This window comes from Haliotis rubra, unplaced genomic scaffold, assembly GCF_003918875.1.
Source record: "Haliotis rubra isolate DU_JTF1 unplaced genomic scaffold, ASM391887v1 Scf10, whole genome shotgun sequence".
Classification (NCBI taxonomy): domain Eukaryota; kingdom Metazoa; phylum Mollusca; class Gastropoda; order Lepetellida; family Haliotidae; genus Haliotis; species Haliotis rubra.
In genome coordinates this window covers 1124598-1141360 of record NW_025764892.1, presented here as the reverse complement: position 1 = coordinate 1141360, position 16763 = coordinate 1124598, and positions in this window count along the sequence as shown.

Sequence of the window (16763 nt, the reverse complement as noted above, 5' to 3'; positions counted from 1 at the left end):
ACAGCAACACGAGATGGTCAATAAACTACATCTCCTCTGATCCTTAATTCCTGTCTTTCGATGCAGATGTCGGAACCAAAGTTACGAGGCAGTAGTTTAAGGAGGGTGTTACCCAACATGAGGAGGTCGCTCGTGGATCGCATAAACAAAACCAAAACAGCCCATCCTTCGTCTGAGGTCTAAGAAAAGTCAAGAGAGGAATTTGCTCGTGGCTTACTTTGCGATTCACAGTAAACAGGTCAGTAGTGTTTAGGTTTTGTGAATCTAATAAATCTCGTCAGGACTGCACTTGATTCCTATTGACACCTGCTGTCCAAACCTTGAGGCACTATTACAATAGGGAATTCTTTTACTTGGAAAGAACATTTCATGCTCCGTTCCTGATGATATTAAGTAAACATTTCAACTACGCATGGATACAAGTTCAAATATATCAATATATTATGCTGCTTTTCTCTATTATAGATCAGAGAATGGCCTCAATATTGAACCATATATGTAATTAAGCAGAAGGTAGATTATTGTTATTGGCCGAATAATTTGGTTCTGGAAACAAAAACAAAAACATCATTTCTTTTAACAGAAAGGAGGCATTTATGTTTTCGATATATATTTGCAAGTCATAATTTATTATCTTAGTATGGAGGTAGCCATATTAGCGCTCTGTACTTTCTTATTTTCCTAATCACCAATTTAACTGGACTGTTAAGAAGAAATCAATGTGAGAATACGGTTATTGCTCGATCACGAACTAATTAGTGAAAGTAAAGGGTATTGATCGTTATCGTTTTAGTAGAGGTAATTGACGTCTTTGTTTACTGACTGTTATAAATCCACACGAGAAACAAGCGTGGCACATCATTTCATTTAATTGCTGTTTTCACTGTGATGTATGGCTGTTTGAAAAAATATCTTCAACAATCTCAACCACACCGCAGCGTTGTTTAGATTTGTTTTGCAATGAAGTGAATTATGTTAGGTACATGTGAACTTACTATCAATAATAACCGGGGAAGGTCATGTATTTGGTTCAGATATGAATTTATAAGAAATAATGAAGATTAACATTTTTTCTTTGCAAAAATGTAATCACAACAACATGCTTCAAATGATGATTGGACGGTGGCAATGTGATAACGATCCGTTTGTGGCAAACTGTCAGCTCAGAAATATAAATAAGATTGTATGCAAAACAACACTACTCTTTACAGGCTTGTCTCACTTATGCCGTGGCGGTGGTTAAAGCGTTCGTTCGTCACGCCGAAGACCCGGGTTCGATCCCCAAGATGGGTGCAATTGTGTGAAGCCCATTTCTGGTGTCTCCCGCCGTGATATTGCTGGAATATTGCTAAACGCGGCGTAAAACTAAACCCACTCACTCACGCAAACATGCCATGCTTTGTGAGCTCGACAGCTGATCTATTTGTGAGAGTAGGTCGCGAGTAGAGTAATTTAATGCAGTGAAAGCAGTAAGTTCGGGACTGTCGAGACAGTATCAAGTCATCCTTCACTTCCACGTCAAGTGAAGAATCCTTTCCAAGCAATTACACGGCCAAATATGCTCTTCGTGAAATAGTTCCAACTAAAGCTTCACAATGTATACATGTTGTGTATTTAGAGCTATGTTACCAACACACGCATATTAACGTGTCAAGTAAAATCCATCGCTACCATTCTGCAGTTAACAAATTCTAAATTAGAAACACAAAATATTTATCTCTTAATGATAATTAATGATGCTTCCCGTGTCATCGTGTGGACGGACTGACCAGGGAAATAGTCTAATGGGTTGGTGTTTTGTAATTACCTGTAGTCGATAGCTGATTTTCTAGTCAATGGTTACTTCAGTATAATCATTGTTATTAGTGCTGGTCATGTCGTTCGTTTATACATTGTTTGCATAACTCTTCTTTTCGAACATCGCGTTAAACATGAACTATAGATCGTACCCCCGCACCCCACCTCTGGATCCACCCCTGAATAAAACATTTTGGAGGTGAGGCAGTCAGTTTTTGTCACAATACCAGATCGTTTTGTTTTGTTTTTCAACTTCGCAATATGGAAGCCAAATGACGGAGGTCTGAAAATAATCGGGTTTATGCCAATCGATCCAGTGATTGACATCATAAACATCGATCTACACAATTGTGATACAAAGACAAGTATGAACCAAGTCTGCGAACCTGGCCACCCGATCTCGTTAGTTGCTCCTTGTGGCATGCATGGGTTGCTCAAGACAAATGTTGACACGGATCTTCAAGGGGTCAAAGGCCGATCGTATATAATGAATTCCTTTATGGCGTGTTTAATATATTTAGGGTTAAAGTCACTGCATACATCGAGTGAATATATAACAGCTCTAATACCGTGCCGTGTTGTATGGTGAACTGAGTGAATGTTGTTTGGTGTTTCAGTGTGTATTGAAGATCTGTTCTGAGCGTATTTGGTAACAGACTCTGGACCTACCTCACAAAGTAATCTTAGCGCAAAGATGATCTTAACTCCTTATTGTAACATAGACTTAATACGGTGTTAGCGCTAAGATCGCTTCGTGCAACGGGGCCCTGGACTATGTTTGTACATGTAGCCAATAAGTATATACAATGTACCGAGCTTTCTTCAATCGACATTCAAGGCCAGATTACACTGTTGAGTTAATTGAGTTCGAGAGAAGCAGAGTAGAATGTAGATGTCAAAAGTTAATAAAGATCAAGACAAGCGGGCTGTTGATATAACAACGATGCTGGATTACCCATAGTTCGAGACAATGTTGAATTATAGTTCGAGACAAGCGGAGAGGTGGTATACGATTTTGAGTTAATGGAGTTCCAGAGAAGCAGTGTACAATATATATGCCAATGCTGAGTCAATAAAGATCCAGACAAGCGGCCTGTTGATATACACAACGATATGGGGTTACCCATAGTTCGAGACAATGTTGAATTATAGTTCGAGACAAGCGGGGAGTTGATATACAATCTTGAATTAATGGAGTTTGAGTGAGTGAGGGTTTTCCGTTGTATCCGATTTTAACCTGAACCGATGCTCATGCTTCAATCTTTAAACACACTGCATGTGCATCTCTATCTGCTGAACCTGAAATACATTTTACATATATTACTGTGATAAAAAACCACCCCAAAACATCACATTACCACTCTAAACCTCATTACTCTCTTACTTGTTTGTGGTTTCTGTTTCTCGTTTTAAATATGACAAAATCATACATTGTTGAATGCCAACATTATGTCGGGCTTATTTCCTAAACTGGCGATGGTCCCAGCTTGACTTGACAACCCGAAGTCTTGCCTTAACCATTACTAAAGTTGAACTGAAAGGTCAAGAGCTTGTCAGCCAAAGGTCAGCCAATTGACTTGACCTTTCTTTTGGGCAATGTACTTCGCCTGGTTTGTTGGAAAGGTTTCAAAGTTGCCGGAGATTTCCTGATGTCTAATTAGGAATGAAAGTCGATCAGCGCTAAATGTGATTAAGATGAATTCTCCAACACCCTAATCAGACTATGGGAGTGAGTGAGTGAGTGTGTGGAGTGAGTGAGTGAGTGAGTGAGTGAGTGAGTGAGTATTACGCCGCTTATAGCAATATTCCAGCAATATAACGGCGGGGGTCACCAGAAATGGGCTTCACACATTGTGCCCATGATTGGAATCAAACCCGGGGCTTCGGCGTGACGAGCGAACGCTTTAACCACTAGGCAACCCCCACCGCCCTTAACCAGACCATGGGAATATCTACACAAATCTCGTATATATATTTCATTATAACTCTATCGTAGAAACGTACATTTTGTTTGTTTGTTGTTTAACGCCGCTTGGTCCTTGCGTATTCCTACTTTCGTCATTAGTTTCGTCATTAGTTTAGTCATTAGTCGAAGAATTTACGTAGGTCCAGTCGACATTGAGCCAGCGGTGTTTGACTGTATGTATAAAACCGTCATTGTCGTCACATCTTGTTTGTTTGGTGTTTAATGCCGCTCTCAGTTGTCCAGCTATATGACGGCAGTCTGTAAATACCCGATTCTAAACCAAACAATCCAGTGATCGACATCATGAGCACCGGTCTGTAAATACTAGTAATCGAGTCTGGACCAGACAAGCCAGTTATCAACAGCATGAGCATCGATCTGCGCAATTGGGAACCGATGACATGTGTCAACCAAGTCAGCGAGCCTGACCACCCGATCCCGTTAGTCGCCTCTTACGACAAGCATGGGTTATCGTAGGTTAAGAACGACAAACGGTATTGCTATTTTATGCCGTTATCAACATTCATACTGTATCGGGGCGGTGGGCTAGCTTAGTGGTTAAAGCGTTCGCCGAAGACCTGGGTTTAATTCCTCACATGGGTACAATGTGTGAAGCCCGTTGCTGGTGTCCCCGAAGTGATATTGCTGGAATATATTGCTAAAAGCGGCGTAAAACCATATCACTCACTCACTTCATACTGTATCGAAAGTGTCCCTATGTAATCAGCTAAGAGACAGACACGTGTTAGCGTCCGGTAATGACCATTGGCCAGTTAGACATTTAAGAAAATATTGTACACACCCAATCCTCACAAACACAATGAGCTAATTTTGCGAAATCAACCCAACAGCGTACACCTCAAACCTCATATAATCTTCCAAGTGATACGCTCCAAATAAGTACAGCCTTTAAAGCCTTTGGGTTTGTGTTGAACGTATCGAATAACATTATATGCTATCCAAACAGAAAATATTGAGCTTATCAATTGGGAAAATTACAGATGTAGGTTTGTGTCTGAGTACAACGTTGAGAGACCTAAAGCATATGTTGAAGATATATTGTAATTAATTAATCACAGATTTAATTATACATGTGAAAAACCTCGATTTTATCACTAATGATAAGAAAGTAAACTCAAGTGGAATTGTCAGCGCTTCTCTCTGACTTCCGTTTCCATTAGATCGACTGTGCGATATCGGCGCTGTGCGTTTAAATTTAGGAAGTAAAATATTTTGATAAAATGGCTTGTAAATTCGTATGGAAGGACAGTAATTATAAACGTAAACAGTGATTCTTCTTCGGTGTTTTTCACACAACATCCTCACACAACTAATCATAGTGCTGTTAGCACCTGCTTGTGAAATCTTTATTTTGTTTAGAATGCAAAGCCCTTCAGAGGTGCAAAAAATAAATTAAAAAATATGAATTACTTTTACAAATCTGTAATTGACTGTACACATTCACAAAACAATGTACGTACATATTAAACAAGAAGGAATGTCTTGCGCCTATTGAATGCTGGTGTAGATGAGTGAGTGAGTTTAGTTTTACGCCGTACTCAGCAATATTGCAGCTATATGACTGCGGTCTGTAAATAATCGAGTCTGTACCAGACAATCCAGTGATCAACAGCCCGAGCATTGATCTACACAAATGGGATACGATAGCATGTGTCAACCCAGTCAGCAAGCCTGACCACCCGATCCCGTTAGTTGCCTCTTACGACAAACATGGGTTACTGAAGATCAATTCTAACCCGGATCTTCACGGGTCGTTTTGAGGTGAGAAATACAAGCAGTTACTGTATTAAAAAATGAAATGTGAAATAGTTGAGAAGAATGTATTACAACATTCCTTATACAAGTAACTCGGAATGCAATCAATACTTTTATAAAAGGTTTGATATAACGATATTTACCATTTACATACTGAAGCCCCGGGTCCGATTCCCAATATGGGTACAATGTGTGAAGCCCATTTCAGGTGTTCCCCGCCGTGATATTGCTGGAATATTGCTAAAACCGGCGTAAGACCATACTCACTAACAGTAGAAAACTGACCTTACGTGATTCATTTACTCTTAACACATAAATACTTTGTGAATACCTAATGCACGTTAAGTGTCCTTTACAATTTGTAGACATATTCATATTGAATTTACAAATGAATTAAAGTAAAACAAGTTTGAAACGGCATAAGTTCCTGAGTAATTACGTTTCCGTAAAATGAGCGGAATTTGCTTGGGACTTATTAACTTTGATTTTGCTTGTGATAGGTCAAAGGGCCATACCGGACATAGTTTATACAGAGCGAACGTTTCAAGGACTATTGGAAACCCGTGATTTTCCTGTCGGAATTGGTATTATCTTGCTCAGATTGTCAACTCTGACCTTAAAGGCCGGCAAGTGTTCTCTCTGGATTTCCCGTCAGTAGCAGTTTATAGTTTGGTCATTCTTTGCTCAGGCAGACTAAAAACCTGAGATCAACCACAGTAAATGATACTTTACACGCATAAATCGTGTCCAAATCGCTCTCCAGTAACTTCCGCTGGCACCAGGACTCTGAATCAACAAACACTCTAGGAACGCTCAACGCATAATAGGAAGCTCACTTGCTCGTCCACGCTCTTCAATTTAGCGACATTTCTCTCGAGTTCAGACTTTATTTAGCCTTAATTTGATATCGTCGATTTCCTCTGATACCCGAGACGTGCCTATTATTAGGTTGTTGGAGGTTACTACGCCCGATATTTCACAAGCGTAGTAAAATGGCAGTGTTACTGAGGAGCCCAACTGAAGGTGAAGGTCGAAGCTTAAACTCTTAACACTCACATTGTTGGGTTCCTTGTAACAAATGGATATCTTCCGACCGGATGCCATGTTATTTCAAATACCACATAAATATCGATGTATAGATAGCTGCAAGCGCTCAGTATGTAAGCTAATGTTAGAAACAGCTATGTAAACTAAAGCGTTTGCGCTTGTGCGGAAGGTTAACGAAACATTCTTTCATTTAAAACGTGTCTGAACAAATTGCATCTTTAAGCATTAAAGACATAAACAATTTTGCACTTAATTTTCCTCAGTGGTAGGTGAAAACCTGTTTCTCACTTCTGTGTATAGATGTCGACCAATACCATAAGTTCCATTACTAACCAGACCACATTAAGCGTGTTAGCCAATTATTCAAGATAAACAACATCCAGGTAATTCTCTTTCAAAGGGTCTTCGACGCAGACCAGAGCTAAGAAGAGTGTGGCCGTGTTGAAACACGAAGCTTACAACATCCTATTTTGCTATCTCAGTTGACCAAAGTATTTTCCTTTCACATACATTACCCATGTCTGCTTGGTTGGGCTGTAAATGTGTATACTGGAGGTTAAACCAACATACAACAAAACTAGGGTGTTGTCCCTCCCACCACAGAGGCTTCTGTTGACGTAACTCATGTGGTTGGGAACGTTCTGACGGTCATCTGGGAAATACGGGAATCAGAAAGGGCAAAAATCTGGAGAAGTGTTGTTTCAATCACACGGAAATAGTTCGAGAAGCTATGTTGCTGTTGCTGAGATTTACGTTTCTTTTGCCGCCGATGATGTCTTAAAGGAGGGATGGCATCAGTCTAAATGGCAGTCCTGCCTAGTTAAGTTTATATAAATCAAGAACCACTTTACTTGTCAGTGTGTGCTGTGTAATACCTGTCTGACAGTTAACGGTTGATTTCACATATACAATGTTTTAACTTACTGTGAGTGATATATGGGTTACAAGGGATGCATTCTAGTAGGGATTTGAACACACCGGCCTCACTTGCGCAAAGCGATCTTAGCGCTACAATGATTGTAACTCCCATTCTCCAACATCTGCTTAAGATAGTCGTAGCGCTAAGATCGCTTTGGGCAAGTGGGCCCAGGTCAGTACAAATTGGAAGATTATGACGACTTCATAAGTCGTGATTTCTGCAATTTGTTGAATTTAGAATAAATATGAAATACGATTCAAGAGTAATTTTAAATTGTGTTAAATCAAATAAATGACATTTGAAATCGTGAAGTTGGGTTTTGCATCGAATTTATTATTATATATTAAAGGTAAAACCAGGGAATATCTTGCTGAAACATGTTCAAACGGGAGTAAAAGGCGAGAAGTATATGAATAGGCGATGACACCAGGTGTCGCAAAAATGTTCTATTCTATCGGCACCACATGCCACCAACACGGTTTGCATTATAAAATGGATTTTATAAACTGTTTCTACTCAAATATGAATCCGGCATATCCGGGGCTGATTACTAATAAACTAATACAACAATTTGCTTAAAATCATCTGACAACGTTTACATATGAGGACATGTGGTGCCTGGTAATAAACAATCCCATTTTAGAAAGTGGTCAAATGTAACATATGTTATATTTGGGATTACTCTTTCTCAGTAAAGTACAGATTCTAGTACTTTTTTGGGTTGAGTTCCATCCGGGATTCGAGCCCACACCCTCAGAGTCAGGCACCTAATCGCCAGCACACAGTCAGACGCCTAGACCGCTCAGCCAACGCGTCTGACTTTGTGTGCTGTCGGTTAGGTGCCTGACTCTGAGGGTGTGGGTTCGAATCCCGGATGGAACTCAACCCAAAAAGTACTAGAATCTGTACTTTACTGAGAAAGAGTAATCCCAGATATAACATATGTTAGACATGTAAAGCCATTCAAATTCACCGGATTACCGACTCTCTGTGGCCAACGACCACAAACTGGGGAATTCTTGCGTTCTATTAAAAAATGAGACTTTATTCCTGTAGACCTTGTTGATGATGATCAAGGCGTTGTATACGCAATGTCAGAGATGTTACAATTCTCTCCTAAGTTAATATGAAGGATTACGGAAAAGTTGGTTAATGTCATGAACGGGAAGATATGTCTGTGTGCTCCAAGAAGATATTGGGCAAAACAAATGAGGCGGATTCTCTGAGATGTCATATCTTTTTGGAATAAAATCCAAGGCGACGTGAGTTCAAACTGTATGTTGGCATCCATTATCAGGTTATGTAAAATTACGGAATACTTAGAAGTTACGGTTACTTCGAATGCGATGTTTTGTCACACAATATCTCAATGTAAGGTCATCAACACTGGAATAATCCAGACGCAATTCTGAGGTCAGAGTTTTCCAATAATCGACTTCATTTTCCATCATTTCCTATTTTGTAAGCTATCATCATATTGGTAACCTATATTGTGTGTCATACATTCAAGTCAAGGGTTAGCTGTTTGGCATACCATAATACAGGCTACAGCAAGTGGTGGATACCAAGAAATTAACATATAAATGTGTATAGTTATCTTATTGTCTCTTCGAAGAATGGTCACTTTGACTTCTTGTTAGGGATCTCGAATATGTCTCACTAAATTAGCTTCAAAGCAAGGGCTGATAGATTTTTTAAACAGAGTGCATGAAAGTTACCGTAAGTTATGTAAAAATGTTTTAACTGTTTCCTGGAAGCAGTAATTGTTAATAATTACACTTCGGTAAACCACTGAATAATATTGATTACTTCAGCTTTTCCGAAACATGCGTTATTTCAAACGTCATTGATTGAATTAACTGTTCAAAAGATGCTACATGTTGTTAAATGAAGTTGGGATTGGCTGTGGTAGTGCTTAACAGTTTAGATGTGGTCAGGGTAATCCTTTATCTCACCATCAAGAACGAGAATGATTGTATTAAGATTTCTTCCATTGGTATTTATCCGAGCAGGAACGCATGCTAAAATATTCAGCCATTTTCAAAATATAATAATTCCTACCTGTACGTTATGATCTATTTCTCATGTTACCTTATTGCTGGATATCGCTTATGATCAATAGCTATAAGACTCTGTGGTATAAAAACCTATAACTCGCTATGTGCAGAGTTGTGCCCCTTGGACCTGCCACGATCTTCTGTTCCTGCATTAGTGTGGTTCGTACACGGGTAGTGTTCTGATAATGATTCTTAATTTGCTACAACCTACACCCGTCCTCATCGGCATAAAAAGTTTGAAATGTCTGTGACGTACGTCAATTTTGATTTCGTTCGATGCCAAGCTAACATGTCACGATATAAATGATGTACCTTTAGTACTGACGTAAACCCAACGTACTTCACCTAATGGCCATGCCAAAATCCATATCTTCCCATGTTAAATCAGTCGATGCCAGATAGAAGAAGTTCAGTCCCTTCTGGACGAAGCATATAACATGTTAAATGGAACCCGCCTGTTAATAACGAACTGCAAGACGACGGTATTGCATGATGGCCAATAAGTGGGGTCTTACGGTAATTACAGAGATCAATAGGAATTGGCGTCCAGTCTTTCTCCCGTGAGTGATTGGACTAATTGCGATCCCTCGACTGTTGCCTGTATCCTGTAAGGCACTGACGTAGATCAGCATTGGCGCCACACACGCAGAGCATGGAATTTGGAAATAACCGGAGCTAATATTAACAAGAGCAACTATCAGAATGGCGGAAAGCTAAAGTGTATCTCTGCTACTGATTCCGATTAACTATAAGTTCTTATTTCTCCTGCCATTATCATGATGGTTGTTATGATGACCCTCATCATTATCATATTTATCACTTTCAAACAAGCTTATTACCACGTGCACATCCAACGCTGCAAGAGGTGGCTTCGTCAGTGAGCACTATTTACATTCCAATGCTGTTTGGGCTTTATCGTGGTTTTGGACTACACGTCGCTACAGTGATATTTCGGGTATATCGCGTTTTTGGAGTGAACGTCGCAACAGCGATATTTCGGTTATATCGCGATTATAGACCTTGCGGCGCTTTTAGCGGTGTCTTGGTTTTGTCACGGTTATAGATAACAGTCCTTTTTAATGATGTTTCCGTTTTAATAAGGTTATAAACATAACTATTACTGGTTTTACCGTCACGTCACACCTCTATATTGAGCACTTATAGACATGTCGCCTTCAGCAGAGGTTCGGTTATATCACGGCAATAGATATAAAGTTCCTTATAGCTTCATTTCGGCTATATCACTGTTATAGACATGTCATCGCTTAACGGTGTTTCGGTTATATCACAGTAATAGATATTTAGTTCCTGTTAGCAATGTTTCGGTTATATCACGGCAATTGATATAAATGTCCTTTTATTGGTGTTGCCGTTATATCACGTTTATAGACAAAGTGTCGCTAGTATCACTGTTACAGACTCTGCGTTGCTTTGCGTCAGATACAATTCCCTATTTTGACTTAAACCATACATTCCCGATTTATTTCAGGTGAACAACTGACTAGATTGAGCACATGTTTTATGACGGGTGTTACCGGTGTGGCGAACCTTTTCGCGAACAGTTGGTATCATCAGTGTTATATAGTGATTCATAAACACATGCTCTGTCGTCGTATCGCATGGTGACAATCAGTAGATTGTCTGGTCCAGACGTTTACAAACAACACAATACAGCTGTAATGCTGCTGAAACAAATATCTGCTCATGATATAGTCACAATTGTTCAATCGACTCTGCCTTTAGAAGAGATTACTTATGAATGTGTACAGGGTGTTGTCGCTTCCATTAATAAGCGGTGTTTCGGTTATGCCCTGTCTGACGGTTGTAATGGTGTTTTCGGTTATGCCCTGTCTGACGGTTGTAATGGTGTTTCCGGTTATCCCCTGTCTGACGGTTGTAATGGTGTTTCGGTTATGGTGTTATCCCCGTCTGACGGTTGTAATGGTGTTTCGGTTATCCCCTGTCTGACGGTTGTAATGGTGTTTCGGTTATCCCCTGTCTGACGGTTGTAATGGTGTTTCGGTTATCCCCTGTCTGACGGTTGTAATGGTGTTTTCGGTTATCCCCTGTCTGACGGTTGTAATGGTGTTTTCGGTTATCCCCTGTCTGACGGTTGTAATGGTGTTTCGGTTATGCCCTGTCTGACGGTTGTAATGGTGTTTCGGTTATGCCCTGTCTGCTCGGTGACGCTTGTAATGGTGTTTTCGGTTATGCCGTGGCGGACCTGGAGGACCGCTATAATGAGTCAGTGCGTTTGGTTTTACGCCACACTCAGCAATATTCCAGCTATATGGCGGCGGTCTGTAAATAATCGAGTCTGGACCAGATAATCCAGTGATCAACATCATGAACATCGATCTACGCAGTTGGGATACGATGACTGTGTCAACCAAGTCAGCGAGCGTGACCAACCCATCCCGTTAGTTAAATTGCCTTTACGACAAACATTGGTTACTGAAGATCAGTTCTATCCAGGATCTTCACGGGTCCGCTATAACGAGTACCAATCGGAGTGTCGAGTCTCCCAAAACATAATTTTTCTTGCATCGCACGGGGTGGTAAGGTAGCCTAGTGGTTAACGCGTTAGCTAAGCACGCCGAAGACCCGGGTTCGAATCCCCAAATAGGTAACTGTGTGGAGCCCATTTCTGGTGTCCCTCGCTGTGATATTGCTGGATTATTGCTAAAAGTTCGTCACGATATGGCTGAAATATTGCCGATGTGACGTTAGATTTTAACTCACTCACTCACTCACTATTGCTAAAAGTGGCGTAAATCTAAACTCACTCACTCACTCATCTTTCACGACATATACAACAACGATGCACGGGTACCTCAGTGGGTACCGTAGGCTCTGTAAGTGCTGTTCCTTGCTTTCAATAATCTGCTGGGTTCGTATCCCAGAGCTCCCTGATTCTTCATAATGTAGCTGACAATGTTGTTCGAAGCCGCTTAAAGCCCAACTCACTCACTCACAAATGCACACCAGCCATTTACAATTCATTTAGTGGTAGTACCAATTCATTTTCCTGGTTATTTCTTGAGTCTGAAGGACGTCACCAGTGACATCAGTGGAACGTGTGATCAGTCTTGGTTATGAAACATTGCCCGTCAGCAGGATGCTGGCTCCCGTTGTCGTTGGTTTGAAATAAACACGTTATGGAATGTGTGAAATAATGTTCAAAGGAGCGTTTCAAGCAAACCACTTTAACTCTAATCATCACTATTCGTACCTTGATTTGTACAGAAGCATGTGCACACGTGTTTGTTTGTTATTTTACGCTGTACTCAGCAGTATTCCAGCTATATGTCGGCGGTCTGTAAAAATAGAGTCAATCCAGTGATCAAAAGCATGAGCATCGACCTATGCAACTGGGATACGATGACATGTGTCAACCAAGTCAGCGAGCTTGATCACCCGATCCCGTTAGTTGCCTCTTGAGACAAACATTGGTTACTGAAGATTAATTCTAACCCAGATCTTCACGGGTCGTTCTTGTTGATGAAATGTACAAGCAGTAATGTTAATATGCCTGAGTATTATTGCTGTCATAATAAGCATTGTCAGATATGTATTATTGCTGTCATAAGTAGCATTGTCAGATATGTATTATTGCTGTCATAATTAGCATTGCCAGATATGTATGGGTGTCATTTAAATGTTAATTACATCGCACTCAGCAGCAATTTACTTACATGTAAATGTAAAAAATCGAGTATCGCCATTCCACTGAGTAAAACAATGAACATCGATCTACACAACTGGGCTACGATGACATGAACGGTCAGCGAGACTAAGCAACCTTTCCCGTTACGACGAGCGTGGGTTGCTGAAGATCAGCTCTTACCTTGATCTGCACAGAGCCAATGACCGATCGTAGATCATACTGAGGTCTTTTATAATTATAGGAATGTTAAGAATGTTGCTTTCAAGAGGTAAATCGTGATAAGGGTCATAGCACAATGGAGACTTTATACTCTAATAGTGTTCTTGTCAAATTTTAACCCTGACCATTATTGAAATTAATGTATATTTAAATGAATATTTATTACTAAACTGAGAAGCTAACATTACCCCAAAGATCGGTACGTACATAAATACAAAATCAAATCAACGAAGAACCACATAACACCATGAATGATAATGAGTTATATTGAAACACTGAGTTTTAGATTTACAATTTCAGTAGGCAATGCAGTTGGTTAAATACGTGGCTCCAGCAGTAGATAAGATGTTCCATACACAAATCGCTGCATTCAAGAATGTCCTGGATTTGTAACAGTGGAATGTCTTGTATGAGACACATGCTTCACTCGTGAATCCAGGAAACTGTGTTGAATTCAGGCACATAAGTTTTCCAGGAAGCGATGCGAATCATGAAATTCCCCAAGAAGTGAGATGGGAAGGTAACTCTAATCTTGCTAAAACTCGATATTATACAAGCGCTTCAATCAGTGTGCTGCCAGTTAACGTCACTTCCACTGGGTAAAAGGTAACTGCATCCACATTACAACCCCATCATTCATTTTCACCTTTAATACCCAAATTTTGTCGTTTTGGTGTTTTCTTGAAAGCAAATTCATTGTCACAAACACTACCCACAAAGAATACATATTGGGCATTATTCCACCATACAGATCATTTATAAGTCCATCTTACCTTCTTCCCTCAATCCATCCGTGCACCATACAGATCATTTATAAGTCCACCTTACCTTCTTCCCTCAATCCATCCGTGCACCATACAGATCATTTATAAGTCCACCTTGCCTTCTTCCCTCAGCCATCCGTGCACCATTTATAAGTCCACCTTACTTCCCCTCAATCAGCCATCCGTGCACCATACAGATCATTTATAAGTCCACCTTACCTTCTTCCCTCAATCCATCCGTGCACCATACAGATCATTTATAAGTCCACCTTACCTTCTTCCCTCAATCCATCCGTGCACCATACAGATCATTTATAAGTCCACCTTACCTCTTCCATCCGTGCACCATACAGATCATTTATAAGTCCACCTTACCTTCTTCCCTCAATCCATCCGTGCACCATACAGATCATTTATAAGTCCACCTTACCTTCTTCCCTCAATCCATCCGTGCACCATACAGATCATTTATCATTTATAAGTCCACCTTCCACCTTACCTTCTTCCCTCACCATCCGTCTTCATTTATAAGTCCATCTTACCCTCAATCCATCCGTGCACCATACAGATCATTTATAAGTCCACCTTACCTTCTTCCCTCAATCCATCCGTGCACCATACAGATCATTTACCATACAGATCATTCATTTATAAGTCCACCTTACCTTCTTCCCTCAGCCATCCGTGCACCATACAAGTCCACCTTGCCTTCTTCCCTCAATCCATCCGTGCATCATACAGATCATTTATAAGTCCACCTTACCTTCTTCCCTCAATCCATCCGTGCACCATACAGATCATTTATAAGTCCACCTTACCTTCTTCCCTCAGCCATCCGTGCACCATACAGATCATTTATAAGTCCACCTTACCTTCTTCCCTCAGCCATCCGTGCACCATACAGATCATTTATAAGTCCACCTTACCTTCTTCCCTCAATCCATCCGTGCACCATACAGATCATTTATAAGTCCACCTGCATCCATACAGATCATTTATAAGTCCACCTTACCTTCTTCCCTCAATCCATCCGTGCACCATACAGATCATTTATAAGTCCACCTTACCTTCTTCCCTCAGCCATCCGTGCACCATACAGATCATTTATAAGTCCACCTTGCCTTCTTCCCTCAGTCAATCCGTGCACCATACAGATCATTTATAAGTCCACCTTTCTTCCTTCTTCCCTCAGCCACCTTGCCTCCCCTGCACCATACAGATCATTTATAAGTCCACCTTGCCTTCTTCCCTCAGCCATCCGTGCACCATACAGATCATTTATAAGTCCCTTTACCTTCTTCTTCCTCAATCAATCCGCACCATACAGATCGTTTACCAGTACAGATCATTTATAAGTTACAGATCACCTTACCACCTTACCTTCTTCCCTCATCAATCCGTGCACCATACAGATCATTTATAAGTCCACCTTACCTTCTTCCCTCATCAATCCGTGCACCATACAGATCATTTATAAGTCCATCTTACCTTCTTCCCTCATCAGTCCGTGCACCATACAGATCATTTATAAGTCCACCTTACCTTCTTCCCTCAGCCATCCGTGCATCATACAGATCATTTATAAGTCCACCTTACCTTCTTCCCTCATCATTCCGTGCACCATACAGATCATTTATAAGTCCACCTTGCCTTCTTCCCTCAGCTATCCGTGCACCATACAGATCATTTATAAGTCCATCTTACCTTCTTCCCTCAGCCATCCGTGCACCATACAGATCATTTATAAGTCCACCTTACCTTCTTCCCTCATCATCCGTCATCATTTATAAGTCCACCTTTTATAAGTCCACTTCTTCCCTCATCAATCCGTGCACCATACAGATCATTTATAAGTCCACCTTACCTTCTTCCCTCAGCCATCCGTGCATCATACAGATCATTTATAAGTCCACCTGACCTTCTTCCCTCATCAATCCGTGCACCATACAGATCATTTATAAGTCCACCTTACCTTCTTCCCTCATCAATCCGTGCACCATACATATCATTTATAAGTCCATCTTACCTTCTTCCCTCAGCCATCCGTGCACCATACAGATCATTTATAAGTCCACCTTACCTTCTTCCCTCATCAATCCGTGCACCATACAGATCATTTATAAGTCCATCTTACCTTCTTCCCTCAGCCATCCGTGCACCATACAGATCATTTATAAGTCCATCTTACCTTCTTCCCTCATCAATCCGTGCACCATACAGATCATTTATAAGTCCATCTTACCTTCTTCCCTCAGCCATCCGTGCACCATACAGATCATTTATAAGTCCACCTTGCCTTCTTCCCTCAGCCATCCGTGCACCATACAGATCATTTATAAGTCCACCTTACCTTCTTCCCTCAGCTATCCGTGCACCATACAGATCATTTATAAGTTCACCTTACCTTCTTCCCTCAATCCATACGTGCACCACCCACAACCATAGCAATCAGTCCATCCATCAACAATCCATAGTTATGTCAATCAATACATCAACCACCTTTACCTTGTGCCGTCAATCGTCATCCATCTTATCTTATTTCTATAAGTCA